General features: G+C 45.7%; 1 protein-coding gene across 7 annotated transcripts in view; it reads left to right on the top strand.

Annotated features, from left to right (window-relative positions):
- The first annotated feature begins 4,560 nt into the window (after positions 1–4,560).
- The window catches only part of GRB10 (growth factor receptor bound protein 10), a 642,351-nt gene continuing 623,187 nt past the window's right edge, over positions 4,561–23,724 (top strand). For 2 of the 7 annotated variants that reach the window (XM_085607303.1, XM_085607300.1), the window contains exon 1: positions 4,581–4,889. The gene's annotated coding sequence lies outside the window, so the exon portion shown is untranslated. Of the gene's footprint in view, positions 4,890–6,432; positions 6,707–15,924; positions 16,064–23,724 lie in introns of those variants that run through there. The other 5 variants (XM_085607307.1, XM_085607301.1, XM_085607304.1 and 2 more) reach the window with 4 other exon arrangements.

Raw genomic sequence — 23,724 nt, 5'->3', positions numbered from 1 at the left:
CGCTGAATATTGGATCTAGATTATTGAGTTGCACTCATGATCTGATCATCAACTAACAGTACGGATACTACGGATGCAATACATAAACTACACGGCGAAACTGGTACCATTGGTATAGAGAGAGCGTTACGCCGTTTCCATGACTACACGTTGAGCGTAGACGTGTGACGTATACAACACGTCATCTACGTTGTATTCCGACTTCCGTATTTATCGGCTTACTAAGTAGGTGCCGCCGCTCCCTTCCGAGTGTTGAAGAGGAGACCGTGCGGTTTTATAAGGTGAGCAATTTACGATAGTATGTGTAGCTCATTGCTTTTTTCAATAGCATACAGTTTATGCCTTCGGTAGCCATACCTTACAGTCTAACACTGCTTGGGGGTGTATATGAGACTGGTTCTTTACTCTCGTATCACGTGTCCTTTTCAGATGTCGTTTGTGGCCAGAATGCAGTTTGGATTTAGCATTTCCATGACATCGCAGTTACGGGACGGGTTATTTTATTTAGACCCCGTTTTTTAATTTCTACTACGATTATGTGGTGATTTATCCATCTATACATTAGATTTAGTTATGAGAATTAGATAGAATCTTGTGCCATTTACATAAGGATAACATCGTATAAGGTCTAAATAGGACTCTACACTTGATCTTATAGATTACCATATGTTTCAAATGGACACACACCTATTCCCCGGTTTGGCTAAGTTTTAGTTGTGGTGTCTGCATTTTGTCTTGATGTAGGGTTGACATTACTATGATTTTTAATCCTCTACCAGATTAACCGACACGTCAAGACACTTGGTAGGAGGTTGAGTTGAATTACACATCCTACACTTAGAGCCCCCTGACCGATCATATCGATCAATACTAAAGCATGATGGTCAAGGATTAGAGGCCTAAGTATCACTTTATTTTATTTATTATATTTTTTTACACTACATTCAGCAGAGTGACTCCTATTGATCCTGATGAATGCCTTGAACCTTTTCGTCACCATGGCAGAAACATGTTGATCATTTATGAGGGTATATATCCATAACCCTGTATTCACTTGCATTTTAATCACTACCACCTAGGTAGGAGGAATAAAGTTGTGACCCCTAAGTAGGTAGTTTTTAAGACACTATTATCATTTATTTTCAGCACTCTGCCCCTCCTTACCTTTTGAGTTGGTAGTTCCAACACGTGCTTCGCACTCCTGCTCCTTCCCTTTTGGGTTAAGTCGTAGCCCATACGAGGTACCTTGCGGTCCTCGTGTGTTGGAGAAACCCAATGATGAAGCATGTCACCCTCGGGTGAGTGAGGGTTTTCGTCCACAACTGTGTTGTGCCCGTCTATTGCAGTCTTTCTTTTCACCAGACCCTATATAGTTTTCACTTGCTACCCTATATTTAGTGTGAGACTTATGATATGGAAGCTTTATAGGATAGAATTGTCCTCTTTTCTATATAGTAGCATTGTTCTTCCTTTTGGCACCTCCTGTGTGAGCTACATAAAATTACAACAGCCTAATGTGAAGTCTGACAGTCCAGCTTTACATGACTAAAAAGAGAAGTAAGACGTATATTCCTTTTCTGCACAATTCAAAAGCTAAGAACGTTTTGGGTGGTAAAAGATACAGAGATGCAGCACACTATTGTAACACTGATGGTGGCCTCCAGCTATTTACTGTGACAGAAATGCTGCAAGACTCTCTGACACTGAAATGCCAGTCTAACTTGGACTTTCCAGTAAAATCTAATGCACAACGGGGCGACGGGGAGCTAATGGAAAAAGAAAGTCCAGTACCCGTGCTCCCAAGACATAACGTGTAAATCAGTGGAGGGTCACTGTTCCTAAAGTTTGCCAGCCCAATCGGCAGCTAGAGGTATAGGTGAAGAGGTACCTATGGCTGACGAAGGGACTGCAGGCAAGTATCCATGCGGTATCCCAGGTCAATGGAAGCTCTTGAGCCGCTTCCACCGCCGCAGGGGCCGCCCTGAATAACACTTGGGGTTGGATTCACACATTAAGGTGGTTGTTAACAAGTGGGTGCAGAGCCGCCCAGATCACATACCTAAATCAGGGTAATATTACAGGGTGTATTGTGTGCTTCCTTTTCAAACCCCTGTATAATTATGATTTCTTCACAATAAAAAATACCCACGGTCCTGACGAAACGCCATAGGATCCTCTAGGGACCATCTAGGCGTGAAACATGTCGACCTGATTAGACCTAACCCACCACCTATCACCTCGCTTTCTCACTCGGAAATTGCTAAAAAAGGATCAAACACTCCTCATTTACAGTAGTGTACTGATCTTTTTGAGCTGTTTTTAACTATACCGTATGTCCCCAAGAATAAATATATTGGAAGGTACCAGCACAGTATTTTTAACCCACTTGCACCAATCCCCACGCACTCACCACTGTGGCGTTCCTCTGAAAAGATCTCTGACAAAGAGCCCTCTCGCGGACCTGTGGGGGACTGCAGCGCCACCCCCACGAGGAGAAAGACGCCCAGTGATGAAGCATGACACCCTTAAGGGTGTGTGAGGGCAACTCTCCAAATAGGAGTTATTTCCTTTCTGTATCCAACCTTTAACTACTCATGTAGATAAGTACCTCTTGACGTATATACTCCTAGCGGCCGACTGGGCTGGCAATCTTTAGGAACAGTGACCCTCCATTGATTTACACTTTCCAGTAAAATGCCTTGGGTGGATGAATATTTTAGGGTCACCGGAGGAAAGTCTGACTTTTACTAAAAGTAACAGTAAAAGTAGTGCTTAATTTGTAATAATTAAAAAAAAAAACATAAGTGCCAGTGCTCTCGTCAGGCGGTCACTGCAGCTTTCACCACGAATTGCCCTTCCCAGCGCTGCCAGTGAAAGTAACAACACAACTACTAACCATCACACTCCTACAGGTGTGACAATTCGGACTATTACTGGCCCCCAATCCAGAAGAATGGCTTGGCTTAGGTGGCAGGTTATAGTCCTTTTTAATGTACATTGAATAACAATTAACTGCTGTTGTGTTCATCTCTAAATTAGCCAGACAGCGCCATCTTGTGGCAGACTGTCACACGTGCTGGTGTTGTCGATTAGGTGCTGGTGCTGAGCACCAGAACCATCAGTTCAAATTAAGCACTGGGTAAAATGACCCTCAAACACAGGCCATTAAACTAAATGGACTTTCATTGCCCTAATTTTGCTAAAAAGAGTTTGTTTGGGTAGAAGTACATTCTTATTAGTAACGCCAACCACTGTGATAAGTCAGTAAATCCTGAGTATATGCTTCTCCGTATTGAACACTATTAAAATATACTGCCTACTATTGTGACACATGATTCCTACACCTTGTAATCCTCTTTGCTTTAATAAACAATTCCTATAGACTCGTGTACACACCTATGACTAAGTGTCTTTGTATATGGGTAGGATGTAAAGTGCTCTGACAGCCTACAACAGTATGAGTAGCGCTATAAAACAAATGAAATTCATGTGTGAGAGGGGCAATGGAGAGAGCAGGGGGTAGTAAGGGAATCCACGGAGGACGAGGACAACGTGGCAGGGGGGGGGGGGGCAAAAAAGGAAAGGTTGTTGCACAGGGCGCCACAAGCGCTAAAGCCAACCGTGCTTAGACAAGTCAAGCCTGAAAAGAGATATTTGAGGTGAATATGACACTTGACAGTAGCACTTAACTAGGGGATTTAGGTTTCTAGCAAGATAGTGACCGTGGGAAATGAAGAAGAGGAAAGCCTTCAAATTGTTTTTTCAGTTCGCAGAAATATTTGGGGGTCATTCCGCAGAAAATTATTAGCTTAATGTGGAGAGTCAGCTTACTCTAAAAAATGAATTATTAATGAATAAATAAATAAAGCATATTGTTTAGTGGCAGTATTGTTTTCATATCGCTTCAGAACGAGGCTTTCGCTGTAAAGAACTGATACTAAATATTACCCATTGTTATGCTGCTCCACGTATCGTCAATAGAAGGATGGAACCTGAGTTGGGCCCCTTGGGACTGAAACTCGTAGCCTGCAAGTCACTTACCCAGTGCGTGGCAATGCAAAGTTCAGAATGGAGCAACATTCTCATGTCCAGAGGACCCCACTCAGTGGTGTAATGCGGACCCCTGCGGCGCGGGGTGGTGCATGACCCTTCAGGGGGGCCCAGCCTTTCGGGGGGGGGGGGGTTTCCCTTTCACCCCAAGGCTAATGACGAACTGTCAGATATGGGCGACTCTGGGACCCCCTCATTGCATTCTGCAGAGGGTGGGGAAATTATTTTGCGTTACGCCATTTACTCCTCTCCCCCTCCCCCCTTACAAGTTTGACAGATTCGAGAGCCCAAATCTTTGCGGAGCACCAGCATTAAGTTCACAGTAGACATATGGGAGCCCCTTCGCCATCAGCCTAAAAACCTCCTCTCCCAAAAAAGGGGGCTTCCCACTTCCTTTTAGCCCAGGGGCCGCGCACAGCAGCCGGGGGCGCGTCTCGGCTCGCCCCCGGCCGGGCTGGGCGTGCACGACTCGGAGGAGGAGGAGGAGTGTTTAAAAGGCCCTACTACAGCTGGGGAAGGCGGAGCTGCCTGTGAAGGAGAGAGACCAGCTGAGGCGTTGCAGCGTGCAGACGGTGCTGCAAGCCTTCTAGATTTTACTTTACTGCTTTTAAAGTCCTGATTTTTTTTTTTTTTGGAATGGAGCAGCGTGGGACACTCAGGACTCGCAAAGCCGTGTTTTAATCCGATTTTTTTTTTTAACCTGATTTGTTTTCTTGAGGGGAGAGGAGGCGTGTTTACTGCTCGGAGAAACTGCCCAAGGAGTGGTAGAAAAGTCCTGGGAAGTAGGGATTGCAAGACGAGGCGGCCTCTGCGCGTGGATTCTGCGCCCAGAACGACAGGTAAGCGGGCATGCCCAAGTGTTGAGTGTTACTCTTTTGGGGGTAATGAGCCACTGCCTCGTGTTACCCCCCCCCCCCCCCCCCACACTACATGTAGCTAACAGGGCGGGGGCATGGAGAGAATGGACTTGGAAGTGTCGCAGAGCCTGCGGCAGCCCAGTGTTTGGGGGGGGGGGGGGGGGGGAGGGGGTAGTTTGACATGTGCCTCCTTCAGGTTCTTTTATATTAAATTAATTGCGTGCTTGCCCCGTTTTTAATCGCTATGCTCTCTGCCATCTAGCAAAAAGTCGTACAGGCGCTTCTCTTTTCCCCCTTTGCCCTCATTGCATTAGTGACTATTGTGAAAGTGTTGTTTTTTTTTTTTTTTATTTGTGTGTAGTGTATGAGAGAATTCTTAAACAAGCACAGCCAATTCTGACCGCAGTCTGTTGCCCCCTCCGCCTAGCGTGGGCAGAGCCACCCGCTAAATACTGTGTCCTCGTTGGTTTTCAGTGCCATGCTCTTCATATGGTGATGGCATGACCTCTGATGTGAGCAACACCTTTGCGCCATGCCCTTCCGCGTGGACAGACCTCCCCCGTGCCATGAATTCGCTGGTGTCTAGCGCCTCAATGCCCCCACTCTTACTGCTGCTTTCTTGAGAGAACTTGGTGAGGCGTCAGCGAGCAACATCCCGACTCTGCCCTTTCCCCTCCTTAGCAGCAGCGCTCTGGGCTGGAGACTGCAAAGGTTATGAACTTGTCAGTCGTCTGCGGAGAAGCGAGCGCCTGTCTGTGCTCGCGCCCGCCCCTCCAAAGCCCGCACTCGCCCCGTGTGGCAGCCGGCCTAGGATCTCAAAGGCACCATGGGCATGGCCGCGGCTGCAGCCCAGCCTGCCTCCTCGCATGGCAGCTTGTCTCTGCTTTCGCCTCGCTCCTTGAAAACGCTTGTCTCCGCCCTCCTCCAGGGCACACAAGCCTGGCTGCGCAGCGGCCAGGGACGGGGCTGGCCCGCCCGGATTAGCCAAGTTCACAGCTTGTTGTCCACACGTGAAGGCGGCCGGCTACAAACAAGCCCCTGCCTCCCTCGGGCGCGGCGCGCCTCTGCGTTTTTTATTTTATTAATAAAAATAAAATAAAACGTGCAACAGATTTGCACATGCCGTTGGCCACTACGGGCTAAAAGGTATTTTGGGCGGAAAGAAATTTCCAGTTCCCAAAATAATTCACTTATTAATTTGCTCTAGAATGTCGGCAGGGCCAACATTATTTTAAAAACGCAGGCTGGGTACCTGTTTTTAATACTGTTAAGATGTTAACATTTATTTCGAACTGTCTAGTTTTGTTTGGCATATTTACTAACCTCGGTTTAATCTCTTAGTAATATTTGTCCCAAAGGGTATGAGAGGGGAACTGAAACCATGCGCCACCCACCAGCTTGCAATGACATGTACAGGAAAGGTGCATGTGCTTTCCGCTTGTTTGTTGACCACAGTACTCGCGGCTGTACTATTTCCTCTCCGCCCCTCCCCCCCCATAAGTGCGTTGCGAAATGTTGTGGAGGTGGGGTTTGCAGACAGATACAAAAACTTCGTGTGCTGCCCAGCCCTGCACACGCGGAGGGTGTGTAAACAATTATTGCTTCGTTGCTGGGACGAGCCCCCTCCCGTTTAACGCAAAGACCTCGTGATCTTACTCTATGAAATGATTTAAAAAAAAAAAAAAATCATAGAGGGGCGGGTGTCCGTCTCTGCAGGGCTCGGAAGCTGGGTGTTTTTCCCTCGGGGAGCTCTGGTGGCAGGCTGTACCGGGTCCCGGACACACACGGCTCGCTCAAGGGTGAGTTTCAGCGGCCCCAGTAAATCGTATGTTCTGGTAAACACTGATTCGACATCTGGCGGACGGGTTTACCTGCTCTGTGTTGTGCTTCCTCGGGGTGGAAGCATGTGCCTGTGTGTACGTCAACGGGCCGGTGACTAAGGCTGACCAGGCGCCTCGCTCGCCCTCCCCATGATTAGAAAGGGGGAGGAGGGAGGCGTTGTCGGGATGACCTCACCACGTTCAGCCTTGCTCTAGGACCTCGAACGCCGGAGAAGAGTTTTATTGCACCGTGCAGTTGTTTCACCTTTCTTCTCCCATGTGAGACGTGCACATTGAGAATACGTGGGGTAGGCAGGCATTCTTTTGAGTGGAGCATCCTCAAAGTCATGGTTGGCTTCATTTAGTTAGGGGTGTCTGTGCAACTTGCCCCACTGAACTGGGCTTTCTTTTCTGACGGGCCCTTCACAAAACTGGACTGTTCCAGATATCCGAATACAAAGAGTTTGCTCTCCTTTTGATAAACTCCTACCAAAGCAGCGAGGCTTGCGGAAGCCAGAAGTTGTTGGTGAGAAATGCAGCTTTCAGTGATCGAATGCAACGGGTGAATAACACTTTATTTGACTCTATTAAGTGCGCAGTCTGCATGGCTTGTTCAGTTTGCTCAGTGCAGAATTGACGTTAGTTACAAGGTTTCAACCAGAGAACACATTCTAATCCAGCACATTCTGATGTGTTATAGATACAGTTTTGTGGCGAGTCTCTATGTAAGGTGGCAGTTTTACCGATTGAACTGTGAGTGTTTTATTTTGGTAGGTGAGCGGTGTGGGCACTGCTGAGATCTCATGCACATCTGAAAGTATGGGAATGCAAATCTGTAAAACGAAGGGCAACACAATAATGCCGAAAAAGTACATGCACTGCTTGGGGGGGGGGGGGGGGGGGCTCTCACAACTTCACACAGGGCCAGACCAACATAAATAGCCATGGACAGGTGAAGCTCTAACACGATGATTGCAGCAGCTCACACTTCCATGCTTCAGTACACCACAGTGGCTTTGGGGCTGCTATATCCTGCTATGGAAGACCCGTGTTTTGCTACAAAAAACCATGTAGCATGTGAGTGGAAGCCTTAATGACTTCAAATGGCAAAGCAGAAGTGGAGGACGGCCGGGATTGGCGTAATGAGGCTGTAACCCATAAACATGGCTCATGTTGAGATCCAGAGGCTCCACAGGCTCGATGTTGGCACTGCACACAACATTTTCATTGTTACAGATGCTCTGGAGCCCGATAGTGACCCACTGCCACCCCCTTCCTGAAAGTGCTAGAATTCTTTATAACGCTCATCACACAGCAGAAGGTAGGATTGGTGCATGGTATTTCTTAGTCACTTTGGCAAAATAATCTAAGTGACCTATGCCTTGCATAGGGAGAATGAGAAACGCATACAGTTCCCCATGGACATAGCTAATGCCAGCAATGCAAACCTCTATGTACAGCAGGATTACCTGACACTCTAGGGTGCTCTGACTGCACTTGCATACACCAGACTGACTCGCGTGGATGGCAACACGTGCGCTACAGCCATCAAATGACGTACACTATTAATGTGCTAATGCTGTGTGATGCAGACCTGTGCATAATGAACTGCTGTTGGCCACTCGGGGTGAAACCACAATGTCATGATCATGACGAGAAGCAAGGTTAGTCATACTGTGTTAATGCAACACACTTGAGGTACTGGGCAGACAAATCACTTCATCAAGATTGCAATGGACATTGATTTTTGTAGTCCAATCTCAAGTCAGTAGTCGCATTAGAGAGTTGTTGACCCCTATGATACCACATACATGGATAAATGTGAATTTTTAACATTAAATCGCTCTTCACAAGGAGGATTCTCAGCCAAGTCAACATTTTAAAATTCACATGTTCTTAGATTACAACTCTCATGTCTCTTACTTTGGATTCCTCCAACCATGAGGCCTTCTTTCATGTCTTGCGTGGAAGACATGGTAAGGATGTTCCTAATACTTTTTTCTTCCCACAGCTTAAGGTAGCCATGCTTTAGTGCTTGTCATCTCACCTGAGTACCTAGAATTTTAAGGTTTGGAACTTAAAAAAAATATTTTTCATCCTCCTTTGGATTTGTTGGTGTTGATTTGGTCCCTTGTATCCTTTTACAGCCATGTTTTTGTTTGTTTTTGGTGGGATCTTCAGCATGAGATGGCACATTAGATGAGGATGTCTTACCACCTCCATGGCCAGGACCTCCAGGTCCTGATCCATAAACTTGTACTTCCTTTCCATGATGGGAGAGCCTGACTGGTTTCTACTTGTGATGACTGAGTGATATCAGAGGATAGCAGTGGATTCCTTGCGTCTTGTTTCAGGGAATTTAGTGTACTTTCGGGGTGTCCCAAGTTACTCATGTTACTCTTTTTGTTCTCTAGGTATTCATTTGCTCACTCCAGGTACTTCCAATGCTGGAACACAGGCACTGGATGTTTTGTGCATGTGGTACTTAAGGAGTGTGGTATTTACCCCTTGCGCTGCACAACACACATTTTTGTATTCAACACATGCAGTAAATAACGATTCTGTGGTACATGGCAAAAACTCATAATCAAGGTTGTTTAACAGACATTATTTACTGAACCTTGTGTAATCGTTATTTACCTTGCGTGCAAGTCAAAAAAAAATGTTTTTCCCCACCTACCTCATAATAGTCTTGGTGTTAAAATAGACTACATGCACTTTTAAAGAAACAGCCATCACAAGGACGGCCAATTAATAACGTGTGCCCCATTGGCATATCTTTCTAGAATGCCACAGGGTTATGACCAAAAAGACTATTTGTACGGAAGTGGGATTAAGTCTCTGCATTTACCCACCCCACTCTGCTCCTTACCCAGTATCTGTGCCGCCCCCCCCCCCCCCCCCTGGCCTGGAAAGTGCTGATGGGGCTTTGGCTTCCTTTTTCATGCATGCAGCATTGTAGCATGACCATCCGCCATATTGGAATGGAAAATTACAAATAGCCACCCGCATCACAACATATGCTCATTTGAGTGTTGCAGAACATGGAACATGTTTGTACTTGCAAGACTTGCTTGAGCATGAGTGCATCTATCTTGAGGTGTGTGTGTGTATATCTGAATGTATATAATATTAGACAACCCATTCCAAGATTACATGCCTTTCTGTCACTGCACATATGCAGTTTGAAGAAGGCAGTTAAGCCTCTACTCTTTCAGTTAATTTTTAAACCTAATTTTCAGTACAGTTAACCTGTGGTTCTAGATTCTTTATTGTACAGCAAAACCAGTACATACCTTGCAGCCTGTGCCTTAAGAACACTTCTTATGTGTGGTTTTTAGGGCACCTAGTAGTGGTGGTTGTCCCTTCAGAAAACTGCAGTTAAATTGAAATGGGAGTACCTCAAGACATACCATAACAGTTGTAATGGGAGGTCTGTAGCATGATTTACCACAATCCGCCCACTAAATTTGTTTGATTGTAGCCGTTCTTCTAAAGTTTGCGTGGACTTCAATTAGCTTCCAGGCTTCATTTGTTTAGGCAAGAGGAGGTGCTGGTGATTGTTGTGGTTGCTTGATGCAAGTGAGGCACTAACATATGCATAAACTAAACTTGGGGTTTGTAAGACAGCAGCATGCGAATTCAATAGGACAGAATGTTGGTGTCATAGTAGTAGGACAGGGCTCTTTTAATTTGTGCTTGGGTGACAGGGCTGATTTGTAAGCGCAGGTGCTAGACCAATTGTCGTCAGATTTTTGGAGTGCTCACATTGCAATGTAAGAGGGATAATTTTCCATTTCAAAAGTTGTCAGCATTATGTTAATTATTCCTTGTCCTTGACGAATTGTATACGGAAAGCAGGCACCCCTCTTTCACCACAGACTCTTTTTAAATGTTTTATTCAGGACTCTTATGTAAACCAGACCTATTGGCTTTGTCAGTGCTGCATAAAACAGTCATACACTTAGTGGGCAAAGTAGATATTTTTTTGGGGAGGGTAAACATTTCCACCAATAGGAGGGAGTCTAATTAGTCTATGACCAAGACACTATTTCTGCGACTGGCATCTGCAGAACTGTTGTCATGTTGTAGCCCGTGAACTAGGTATAAATGCCTTGAGTGTCATATGAGGTAGTTGTATTTCTATACTTTCTTGCATAGACCGGTTCACTTGTACAAAACATAGTCCAGTTTAGTGGTGTTAGTAAGTATTCGGGACAGGTTGTACACGGTCTCCAAAGGTGCAAGCTAGACCACTGTCCGTCATGTTTATGGCTCCGGAGGTTATGAGAGGTAGGCTGGCCAAGGAGAGAACCTGCCTGGTCCAGAAGATTGAAGTCTGGCAGTAGGAGTCCTCTGTTGGCCAAGGTCACGGCAAGGATCTTCATGTTGACGTTTGAGTTATAATGGGCGGCACAAATTGGTGCTCAGCCGGTTTGCCTGGCTCTAGAAGTGTGATGGCATGGCCTCTCTGTAAGGGGGGGGGGGTGGATAGCGTGCCTCTGTCCAGTGACTCATTATAGACACTTGGTGAAGTTTGCAAGCTGTGGGGAGTAGGCCTGGTAAAACTGTGGGGGTCTCTGCATGTAGGGAGTCTAGAGATCACTTGTGAGATTCTAGGGTCCGAGGCACAACCAGAAACTGTCTTCTGGGGCCATCCACCTAAGTCATACTGATTTGATCAAAGTACGCTATGTAATGACCAGCAGGAACACTTGTTTGCAATGTGTATAGCACAGTAAAGTGCTTTATAAATGCTTCGCAAATGTCTTCTGCCTCGGAGTGCCTGCCCTAAGTCACTTTGTCAACTACGATCGTTCCGCTTCAGAGGGTGGCCCCTCCGCATTGCTGCCAGAGTCCTACTGGGACACTCTGCCTCACCATACGCTTTGGCCTGTATGTATTTATGTGAGTAAAATCCGCAGTAGCTGTAAATTCATCCAGGGTAGTGCAGAGTTACGCCGGACCCTGTCCATCCTGCCTATGTGACATCTGGTTTTCTACAGTCTTGAGTACCGTCTCCAGAGTGTCTGAGTATGCAAGGCTCTCCGAAATCCATGTTGCTTTTCAATGCAGATACCACTTAGGAATGCTTTAAGGGCCTCCCAGGCGATGCCTGTGGAAACTATTGAACCTTAATTTGTATCAGAATTCAGGCTCTTTGTCTGCACTTCTCCCTGAGTGTGTAATCAAGAAGGGACCACAGACGTGCCATGTAAAGGCCCTCTGAGCGGGAACACCATGTAAGTTTAACTGGGACCTGGTCCGACAGTGTTCGGTGCAAATGGCCACGCTCTTTCATCCGAGTGCATACTTTTGCCATACCTGGCCAATAGCCTAATCTTGCCCATGACACATATGACGCCCACCCCCACCACCACCACTACCCAGGCGGTGCAGCCTCCATTTGTCAGCCAGCATTCCAGGAGACATGGACACAAGTGCAGTTGCAGCCTTGTGATGGGCATGAACACTGGGATTTGAGCAATCAATTTTCGGTCTGGGACAGATTAAAGTCTCCTCCCCACAGCCCATGTCGTGGTGTCTGAGAGAGCACTTGTGCCGCAGTTGTGTGAGGAAAATCTGCATTGGGGCACATCTGAGTTTATAAGAGTGATCTGTCTCCCATACAGAACCCCTGAACTATGTGCAATCTACCCTGAGGGTTGTTATCTTTGTGGATGACCCAGAGGGTGACACCCTGCCTCATCAAACTAGCTATGCCCCTAGCCTAGGAGGAGAAGGCCTCTAGAGCGGTATAGCCACACCAGTTAGCAGCACAGTGGGATTTGTGATCAATCAACAGGTATCTCCTTAAGGAAGGCGATATCTGTGTGTCCAAGTAAGCAAGGACTTGTCACTTGTTCCTGGGGTTATTAATCCCCTGGGCATTCCAGTTGAGAAGCCGGAAGTGTGTAGAGGTACCGCTGGTCCTGAATGCCTGCATGTTGATCTGGTTAGCCCCTGTGAGCAGCCTCCCCTCGCCCCCTCCAAACGGCTCGTGATCCACATCCCTCCCTCATCTCACTCCGTGCACCAACCAAGTGCGTACAATTCTGTGCCCAGTTGAATAACTTCAAACCTATGAGGCTTACCCCTGGGCAGGATGGGGGGAGATGGGGAAAGAGTCGGAATGCTGGCAAAACAACGTCCTGGCTCCAGGAGACTCGCCAGGGAATACCTTTATGAAGATGGCAGTGTATTAATCACAACTGGGCTCCTTGCTGTCGGAGTGCCCCATAGCAGTGTGGGGGTTAACTCTGTTGCCTGTGCCATCGCAGCATAAGGAAACGCCGCACCTGAAATGGCTATGAGCGTAGACTTTTACTGTGTCTCGTGGGGTTTTATTCATCTCCGCTCTGGATGCCATCCGTGTCTGGTCATTCCGAGTAGCGACCATTCTGGATGCATTCCTCCAAGTATCCGCACCAGCCTCTGATAAGAAGTGCTTCACAAAGTTGACTGCATTGTTTGGGTCTTGGAATATGTGTGGCTTGTTGATGTGCATGATCTTCAACCACCATGGTCTAGCATGGTGTAAGGAATGCCAGCCCACTGGAGTTTATGCTTCAGTGAGACATACTTTTGTCTCGCCACCGGTGACGCTTGGGTGAAGTCCGGAAAAATGGATAGGGCATTGCCCTCATGATCATGAACAAGGCTTTGCCTCTCCCTTGCCAATCGGAGGACAGTATCATGAATCCTGAAGTTTAGGATCTTTGCTATGATGGGTCTTGGTGGTGCTCCCAAGGGAGCCTTGCGTGCATGGCGTGGTACACTCTTTCTCCAAATAGAGGTGAAAAATTGTCCTTGCCAAAGAGGGATTTGAGGAGAGATTATACATACTCCATAATGTTACCAGTGTTGGTAGACGCAGGCAGGCCAACAAATCCGAGGTTACTTAATTGAGACCTAGTTTCCAGTTCTTCATTCTTGGTCTGTAGGACTATCAGAAGTTTAGCGCCATGTCCCAATGAGTCCTCCAGGGCCGGGATCCAGGCCTGCGAATCAGAATGCGGTATTCATCCATCCAGTTTTGCGAAATATCTTGTCCACTCTGGCCATAAGCGTGTCAATCTTTCTATTAGTGGAGGTGAGGTTCATCTGCATGTGGAGTAAGTGATTTTATGTCCGGGTTCTCACCACTAGCCTCCTACACTCTTCAAGCCACCAAGTCTGCTACCGCGGAGCTCTTCATGCTTTTAGTGTCAAAGTGCAGCCTGCTCTGCTTGTGGTCACTTTAGCCTATTGTCCACCTGATGCTACAGCCGCTCCTCCTACTCTGCCCCAGCAAGTAACCAACTGGCCCAGCGATGTGGCACCTACCAGCGTCCCGATATGGAGAGTTCCACTTCCCCATCAGGGGTTTCTTAAGGGTATGAGCACCTCCAAGATAACTTGTAACTAAACAGAAGCTACTGAAAACTAATACATTGTACTACATTCAAATTGTCAAAGTATTAATTTGATCAGTAAGATTATTTATAATAGAGGGGGAGGTCAAGAGCTTTGCGTTTGGTTTGAATTATGTTCGCCAAGTCTGCTGTGTGAGTTATGGATTGTGGCGCTAAACGTAACTTGCAAATTTCGTTACTTTTAATGAAGAAACCTAACCGCATTTATTTTATTTTTTTAAATGGTTAAATTATCGCTGCAAGTAGGTCCACTTACACCATCTTCAAAGTTTGTATTGTGCAGGTCTAGGGGTAACAGTGCCCATTGATATCATTACATAGACACATTAATTGTACAACCGATTAAAACATGAGTAACGAGAACTTCTGAGCATGGTAATCGGGCTGCGCATCTCTTCATTGTATGATCCAGCTCTAATTTTCTGACCCCCTTTAGGGTTACATAGTCGTGTAGCATGAATGTGGGCGGCGTGTACAGTGCCACACATAGCGCGTAATACTTTCAGGCTCCACTCATATTTTCCATGGTGTCTGTGGGAGGTAGGGTCGTATACTTTCGTATATAAAGGTGGGTTATGCGCTGCGACGGTCTTCATCTGATTTGCATTGTGGGCGCTCTGATGCAGGTATGCTGCTTGTTGGGTCAAGCTGGGTCCAGTAAAATAGACTGAATTTGTCTAACCCTTTTGCAGACTGATATCCCGAGTAACTTGGCCTTTTTTTGGAACTATTTAGAGGTTTTAGTTTTCTCGGGTTTGTCTTGGTCAAATGCTATATTATATTGAAATGCTTTAAAACGTACTTTATTTTATGCTTTTGCACTGTGACCTGTATTTTATTGTGTTTTTAATATTTATCCTGTTCACTTTTATGGTTCCTTTGAACCGAGTCAAGTTGTATGACTGACATAAGTGTCTACAAGTGACTGTGTCCGCTTGGGACACAGCACACCTTTTTAATTAATATCTCCCTACCTTTTGTGTTTGTACAATCCGATGAAACAGACGTCTGATATGATGTTTGGTATTCTAGAATATTGACTGCACGTGCACTAATTGGTACACATGCTCTAATGGAGCATAGCTTAAGAGGCCTTCTTTTCCTAGCCAGTCCTGCCATACTGGTTCAAGTTGCTGCACTTTAATGTTTTGCCATGCTCTCCGCTTCATTGTGTCCAGTTTCTATATTTGCTGTGCTGGATAGGTCTGTGTATCTGGTTTCTTGGCAGGAGTATTGCATCAGTTTCTTGGATCTATTAATGGAAGGCTGGTGCAATATTACACAGAGTAAATATTGGCCTTCGCCCTCGTGCTTCATGTTGTACAGCCAAAGCCCTTGAACAAAGCTTCGCTTTTTTTTTTTTTTTTTTTTTTTTTAACTTAGCTTGGTGGAAAGCAACGTGCAGTTTTAAGTGAGTTTGAGTGTATGTAGTTTCTTGCTATCTCTGTGCTGGTGTTGTGTGTCTGTGCACGAGCCTATATGCTGTCTGTTGTGGTTCACTGTGATGTAAATTACATTTGTAACACGATTAAAGAACTCTGTGTGGGGTGGTGGTGTTCGAAATGTGTGGAAAGGACAGAGGTGTTTTCCCAGTCCTTCAGAGAACGATCTGAACAGTGCATTTCTAACCTGAAATAAAGACCAAGCCATGTATTCTGTCCTCGATGTAAGAGAAGAGGACAGTGGTGTGCTCCTAGAGAAACCATAATTTATAAACGTTACTTATCGTTTTGTTATGTTTTATTTAGAGAGTTGTTGTTTTTGACTCTCCATTTCAGACTTGAGAGAACTTCGGGCAGGCAGGCCAACCAAGGGTCCAAATACACGTTGGATGGCCTTAAGATATACAAAAGAAGGAACAACAAATAATTACAAAACAGTTACTTGATTCATACTTTGGAGCAAAAATAAGTTATGCCAGGTAATGTAGTTTTTATAGTTTTGGTGTTTTTTGCTTTCAAAATTCTAGCTGTACCAAATACCTTGCGTGCTTACAATATGAATGCAGTGTTGCACCCTCCTAAGCTTTGCTGTTCAAATTAGGCAATTTGGAGTGGTATCTTTGCAGCAGGGCTTTCTCTTCTCACCACAGACACTTTTTAAATTTTTATTTTTTTCGTTTTTTGTTTTTTTGTTTGTTGACCACGTGTCGCATAGCTTCATTTTCTTGATTGCCTCAGCTGTGAAGCATAACTTAATTTTCACTATAAGCCGCAATGCATTCCAGGAATTCTTCTATACCTACTCTCACATCAGTTGTCAATTGAGATTTCTCTCTAAATTGGATTTGTTTCTTTTGGGAATAGTTTGGCACCACAGTCCTTTAGTTCATGCAGAACCGAAGAGAACAATGCATATGGACTGTAGTAAGCACTTCAACCTCTTAAGTTTCCCCCATGGAGCGCTCAAAGGACTACATGGGAAGTATCTAACTCCCCTTGAATTTTTTTTTTACAATTATTTTTCATTGAAAATTGGTCTCTAAGCGAATACAATTAACCTTGTTGATTCAGTTCATGTTCAGTTTCGATTCTTACACATAGCAAGACCAGCATCCGTTTTAATATCCCCACCGTTATTTATTGCATATCTGATATTTCTCTGCCCCAACTACTCCCCGTGCAGGGAGAATCCATCGAGCTGCATGCATATTGTCCCCCTGCTTTTGTTCCATTTCCCCAGATCTTTGACCACTTTTGCCGATGGCCTCTTCCTTCATAAACCACCTTTTCTGCCTGCATACACCAATCCATATATGCCTCCCAGTCTCTGTATCTAGGACCAGTCACCCAGTTCAAAGTCCTTGCAATTTTGCGTTTTGCACCCATACATCCTAGGGCGACCCAGGTTCTTTCACTCGCTGTAAAGTCCGTTTTTCCCCAGACATTTAGAAGGCACCATCAGGGCGAGGCCATTACTTCCTTCCCACACAGTGTTGGCATTCTTGTTGTTGTTTTATCCCTGTATTTCCAGATAGTTGGGCAGTCCCACCATTGATGTATAAAAGTTCCCACCTGACCACACTTCCTGGGGCACAGTGGTGGGCTGGAGACGCCCATTTCAACTAGTGTAGTACTCTTATAGTATGCTCTGTGTAAGATCTTTAATCTAAATCGAACGTATGGCCACCTCCCGAGCGGACGCTAGTGCCTCCTGCCACTCCTTATCACTCATGTCTCCTATGTCTTTCACCCATTTGGCCTGTGTTTTCACCAGGTTATCCGGTGAGTTGTTTAATATCTTCCTGTGTGTTAGTGATATTGCTTTCTCTTGTAAATAATCATCAAAGAGCTTGTCTTCTAGGGGGAGGAGGCCGGAAGCTCACGCCCTTAGGAATTGCCCTTTACGATGCGCTGCATACCTAGAGGTATCGAAACATTTCTCCTGCATAGAGTTCATAGTCTGTTTTGAACGGTGCTAAAGGGTATAGCCTTCCTTCTCACCCACACTAACCCTAGAGGGACTGATCCGGTCCCATTTGTCGAACCTGGGTTGTTTTGCTAACAGATCCAGGTGCACCGACTCCTAGAGTAGCCATAGTTATCTTCTCTTTCCACCCCAAAGCCGCTGACAGTGTGCCATAACGTGATTGATGTTGGTGTGTCGTGGTGCACCTTTTTTTTTTTATTTATTTATTTATTTATTTATTTTTTTCCCCCACCATAGATTGCTCTGATAGTTCCCAGGTACCATATTGTCTGTCCATCCTATAAGCTGGTTATACTTGTGGCCAGTGTACCCAGTGACTTGTAACAGTAAGTTGTGCTGCCCAATAGTAATATTGGATTGCCGGGAGGGCGATTCCTCCAGCGTACAAGCTTTTCGTCAGTTTAGCCAGTGCTGTTTGGGATATAAATTCCCAACCCCCTTTAATTCTTGCCTGCTTCCAGGGATGCTAGTGCATCCATTTCTGTACCTGTCCTACTAATCTCATCTCATTTACTAACTAAACCTTTCTCCTTAAGCGTACACAGGTACTGTATGAATGACCTGCATTCAGTTCTGTTGTCTGACAGATGTTTGGCTTTTAGTGCACTCTTTGCTTCAGACTTTGCTCCTCCATGTCTCTGGCATTCATTTGGGGACAGGGGCGGCTGTCACTAACAAAGGGTGGTGGGCGGGCGGGGGAGCGAGTGCGGGAATACAACAGGTTGATAATTTAAAAAACGTACTTGACGCCACTGGCTGCGTCGCTCCTGCTGGCCTCTTCCTAGGTCCCAGCAGCCCCTGGGGCAGACTTCCTGCCAATCCTTGCGCTGCAGAGCAGTGAGGAGATTGGTCTGAGCGGGCTAAAAAGACTCCCTGATCTGACCCGGGGGGGGGGGGGGGGAGGCGGAAGGAGGGGGGGGCTGGAGAAACCTAATTATGCATGTGTGTTTTGGTCGGGTTGAGACGGCTGGCCAAACACACATGAGCACTTGGGGAGTGCACAAGCACTCCACCCTCCACACTCCCATGCCCCCCCCCCACACTCCCATGCCCCCCCCATGCACAGGCTAGCAAACAAAAAATAAAACTATACTAGAGCATCGCTGTAATTTACGTTTGTTGGCTGTGCGCCAGGCAGTGGGGTGACACTCCTCCGTCATTGCGGTGGAGCCACCTCTGTTTGGGGATTTGCTGCTCCTCTTATGAATGGGAGATTCTATGTTCAGCTGCAGTAGAATCTTCGCTTGTCAAATACGATTGCAGTTAAATGACTCTCGAGTTTGCATTCAAACTGATGCTTTGGGTGGTGGTATAGTCAGACCTGCCAACTCGCCTGTTGCCACAGTGTCACACAATATCCTCTGCCGTCATACAGTCACCCGGTAAGGAGCCGATATCTTGCGGCGGTAGGAAAGATTAACTGAAAACCAATACACCGAGTGGAGTTGGGTGGGGGGGGGACAGAGTGCCTCTTGGGGGTAGCTCTTGGCAGTAGGTCTCCTGCCCCTCCTAGTCCATGTCCCCTTTCAACAATTAAATAGTCTTGTAAGTTGGGGGGGGGGGGGGGTGTGTGTGTGTGCACCCCCGCCTTTGCAACCTAGGGTGACCATATATCATGCAGCTGGTAGAGGTGTGTGTGTGTGTGTGTGTGTGTATATATATATATATACTTTTTTTTTTTTTTTTGTACAGTAATTTCCAATATATATGCATTACTTCTACTTGGGCAATATAAAATCTAAACCCCACCCTCGTAAAACGGACTTTTGGCACATCCGTCTTGATGAGATCAGGGACATTCAACTTCTATTGGAAGATGAGACGCACCTACATATGTTTGTTACTTTACTGAGAATTTCTGTTTGGTTCCTTGGCATGTTTCATCCTGTCTTAGTTGTAGTCTTGCGTTTAGAGCCAGAGAACTGGCCTGACGAGGATGTAGATTTGCCTTCCAGGCATGATTGTCTGCATTGGACTTGTTGCATCATATATCCGAGTATCTGATCAGATTGCTGAACATAGAAAACTGTTTTTTCTTATTAATCTAGTTGTCCTTGGCATCCCCTTATCTCATTGCTGAAGTAACTTTTCGTTGCGCAGGGCAATAACAATGAGCAACCTGACCGAGCAATTTATGGTTGTTACAGATGGCGACAATAAGTCTGTTAATCTGCGTCAATTGTTTTCACCCATCCAATTGGAGCTTAGTCTGGAAGTAGAAAGGGAATGTTTTAGATCAGAAGTGGTCATATGGCTGACATTTGCCTGTACTAACATATTATTAAACTTAGCTCATCAGTTTTTCTGCATTATGAAAATTGAAACCCTTATCTTTAATTTTTTCTTCTACTTTTTTTTTTTTTTTAATTTTTTTTTTTGGTCCGTTTCTAATTAATTGGTCTTGTTATATCATTCTGTTTTCATATTGGGTCTTCTGTTCTTCTAAAGCATAAAGATTATGGTGTCCCCCTACCCCCTTATGTTTTTGATGTTTAGCTACAGACTGCTTTAGCTTTCTGTCATACCGCATGTCGTCAGTCATTCAAAAATGCAGAGGGAGTGGGCTTTGTTTTCTTTCTTCTGCTATTGGCTTTTGTTTTTTATGGTTTGCTATTGATTGGTTAGTTTGTCCAGGCGTGCCATGGCATTTAAATGATAATTACATTGTTCCATTGGTGTCAAGTAGTTTATCCTGCAAATGAATCTGAATGTAACGCTTGTGAATAAAAGCCAATTTTATGTTTTCATATTTCCCCTAGTGTCGGACACTTTCATTGCTTATTTGTTTTTGAGATATATATTCACTGAAAAAACCATAGGTTTCACACATGTTATAGTTAGGTGGATATTTCACTCGTAAAAAACCAATGAAATTCCCCCGTTATAGTTAGTGAAGGGAACTATAACTCGCGCGTGCCCGCAATCCACTGCTCATGACGTCACATATTACATCACTCATGACATGGTCAGTGGCATCACTCATGACATTATCCTTGTGATAGAGTGGCGGTCGCGCGAGTTAAAGTTATCTGAACTAACTATAACGGGGGAATTTCATTGGTTTTTTACGAGTGAAATATCCACCTAAATATAACATGTGTGAAACCTATGGTTTTTTTAAGTGAATTTGCAAGGTTTTTTGAATGCTAATTCCTAACTATAACTTGTGTGAAACCTATGGTTTTTTTCAGTGAATTTGTACGTTTTTTTTAAATGCTAATTTATTTATGTATTTTTTTTATCTATTTATTTTACAATAAACTACGCATTAAGTTTTTTTTTTTTTTTTTCACCGTGCGCGCACCCCCATGACAAAAAAAAAAAAAATTCTGCCTTCGGGGTCCTTCAGGGACCCCCTGACAAAGGCTAGGGGGTCAGGAACTCTCTACCCTGCCCCTTTTCACGTTCGCCACCTTCCTTTTTCACTCTCGCACTGAAAACAAAAAAAATGGCGGCCGACACTTCCTGATTTCGACCGATTTGAACGTTGACTAACATGTAACCACCAATCAGAATTACGCTCGCGCACGTTAGGGTGCGCGCACCCTGCGCGTATAGATATTGATATGCTTTTAAATGCTATTTTCTCAGGAAATACTGAACAGATTTACACCAGACCTGCAAAAGGCACTTCCTTGACCTTATGGCAACGCTCTGCCAAATTTCAAGTAATTCTGTTCAGCCGTTCGGGCTGTAGCTGTGTCTAAAGGTCCTATGGAAAAATGCATGGGGAAAACGCGTTTTGGGACCCCCTTTTTTCTCGGCCCCCGCTTGACGAATCACCCCGAGACTTTCAGGGTAGGAGCTGAAAGGAGCACCCCATTAGTTTTGAAAATTTCGCGAGGATTCGTCAAGCGGCGCCAAAGTTATTCAAAATAGAATTTTGAGATTTCCTATGGAAACACGGTCCTAACTATCTACTGGCGACTGCCAGTAGATAAAATATATATATATATATATTTTTTTTTTTTTTGGTATAACGATCTTGCTGCTTGAATGCCTTAGACCTTGCTATTAACTAATTAGACTTGCGTTTTTTAAAATTAATCTTGCAGTCCTAACATGTTGGTTCAAAATTACTGGCTCTTTGATTGATAAATTTTTGTTTTGACTGTGTCTAAGGTCTCCACCTAATATACAAACATCTGACTCCTTGTTCATACGCTTTTCATTGAGGGCACAGTTTAGCTTTGCAAAGGGGGCCTGCTTCTACTTTACCTATTCAAGCTCAAGATGCTGGTTTCATTATGAGGACAGCTGAGCGTGGGGGGAAACACGTTCCCAACCACAGCCAGATCTATATGCTTTGCCAGTGCGTGGGGACCACTGCTCTAATTCCCCTGGAGTGCTTGCAGCTCTACTCTTTTGAAGATCTACATTGAGGGCTTGCATTTGAAAGGTTGTTCAGTCCTCATGGTTGCTGTTTTTAAATGAGGTTTAAGGTATTGCGCACAAGGTTTGGTGTTTTGTAGGCGTAGGAATGGTGGCAAGTGGACACGCATAGCTGCAAAGTTTAGATTGCTTATATGAGACATTTCCGCGGTTTAAAGGAACTAATGAGTGACTTCTACTAAATATTTGACACGTAGGTACTTTCTCACGTGTAAAGCAAAGAAGGCAAAGGCATACAAATCTTAAGCATGGTGTGGTAGCGCGCTATCAGTTACAGACCACTGAATTTACACAAGCCGTCTTACTGATAAACGTACATAGTGCACAAACCATAATGTGTGGAAATCTGGTGTGTTTATTTGTTTTGATCCTGTTAGTGTTTTCGTCGCTCTTGCCACTCTGCACCCAGCACAAGTATTGTACAGTTGGTTCACTTTAGAAAATCTTCTCTTCAGTTTGAGAAGGAAAAGTAAACTCCAGACTCTTAAGAATTTGTCACAAGCAGTGGCGGCTCCCCCATTGGGGTGTGGGGGCGTCGCCCCACTGCTTTCTCGCAGTGCGAGAAGGCAGAAACATAAATGGTAATAACTACCATTTATGTTTCTGCCTTCTCGCACGGCGAGAAAGCAGAAGTTCCTGGTTTGGGGTGGGTGGTCCAGGTCACGGGCAGTGGGGGAGTGGCTTTGCCCACTGTTGTGGGTACTGACTGTTTGGTAGGCCCTGGGGCCGACCAAACAGTCAATACCCACAACAGTGGGCAAAGCCACTCGCCCACGAGCAGGACCGCCCACTTTCTCTTTTTCTCTGTGAGAAAATGGGTCAGGTGAGGCGCGCTACTATGTGGTTCACCAATCACAACGCTGCCACTGCAGCGTTGTGATTGGTGAGGGGAGGAAGGGAGGCTGCCTTCCATGGTCGTTGAGTAAAGCTGCAGCCGGAATTGAAAATGCAGGACCGGACGGCGGGAAGCTGAGGTGGCCCACCGCCTGTCGTGTCATGCCATCCGCTGTGTGTCACTGCAAAGTGTCATTATGACACTTCTAATTGCAAACAGTGAGTCATTTCAAACCTAGCAGTCAATGGGCTGCTTGAATACATCCGCTGTGGTACCTTTCCCTAACCCCTCTTTTAAGGAGATCAGGCTCCGTCGGCACCCTCTCCATAGGAGGCTGAGAAAATGTCTTCGCCTCTCTCGCGTCCAGTGACCTACCCCTCTGTAGTGGTGTGCCCGTATCGGTTTTCAGGCATCCTGAAAACGCTGCCAGGCATCTGCAGCAGGTTCAAAGACCCAGGATCTACCCACCCACCTGACCGTGCACCGCCAAGCGCTGCGGCGGGCACAGACTCAGGTGGGCACTGCCTTTGAGGCGGAAGGTGGTGTCTCCGCCCGCGGGCCGCTTATGGGCTGAATATGGAAGTGCGATAAATGCACTTTTAATGGCATTTGTTTATGTTTACACCGTGAGTCATGCTGCAAACCCGCCGTAAATCAGGAGGTGCAATATGAATCATTTTACGCCTCACCAGTTTCAAATGTCACTTGCCGCCACTACCAGTTAGAAAATTACACAGGCCGCCAAATAGCGCTGCTAAATCGCCTCATTCATCACGCTGCTGCTGGGCTCGCGCTGGTAGGCACTCTCCTTCGCAGGTGGTGGGTGGGCCACTCTCTCATTCGCAGGTAGTGGGTGGGCCGTGCTCTCATTCTCGGGTGGTGGGTGAGCCACTCTCTCATTCTCAGGTGGTGGGTGGGCCGCGCTC

Source organism: Triturus cristatus, chromosome 5_2 (assembly GCF_964204655.1).
Source record: "Triturus cristatus chromosome 5_2, aTriCri1.1, whole genome shotgun sequence".
In the NCBI taxonomy this organism is placed as follows: Eukaryota; Metazoa; Chordata; class Amphibia; order Caudata; family Salamandridae; genus Triturus; species Triturus cristatus.
This window is presented reverse-complemented; position numbering and strand designations above follow the sequence as displayed.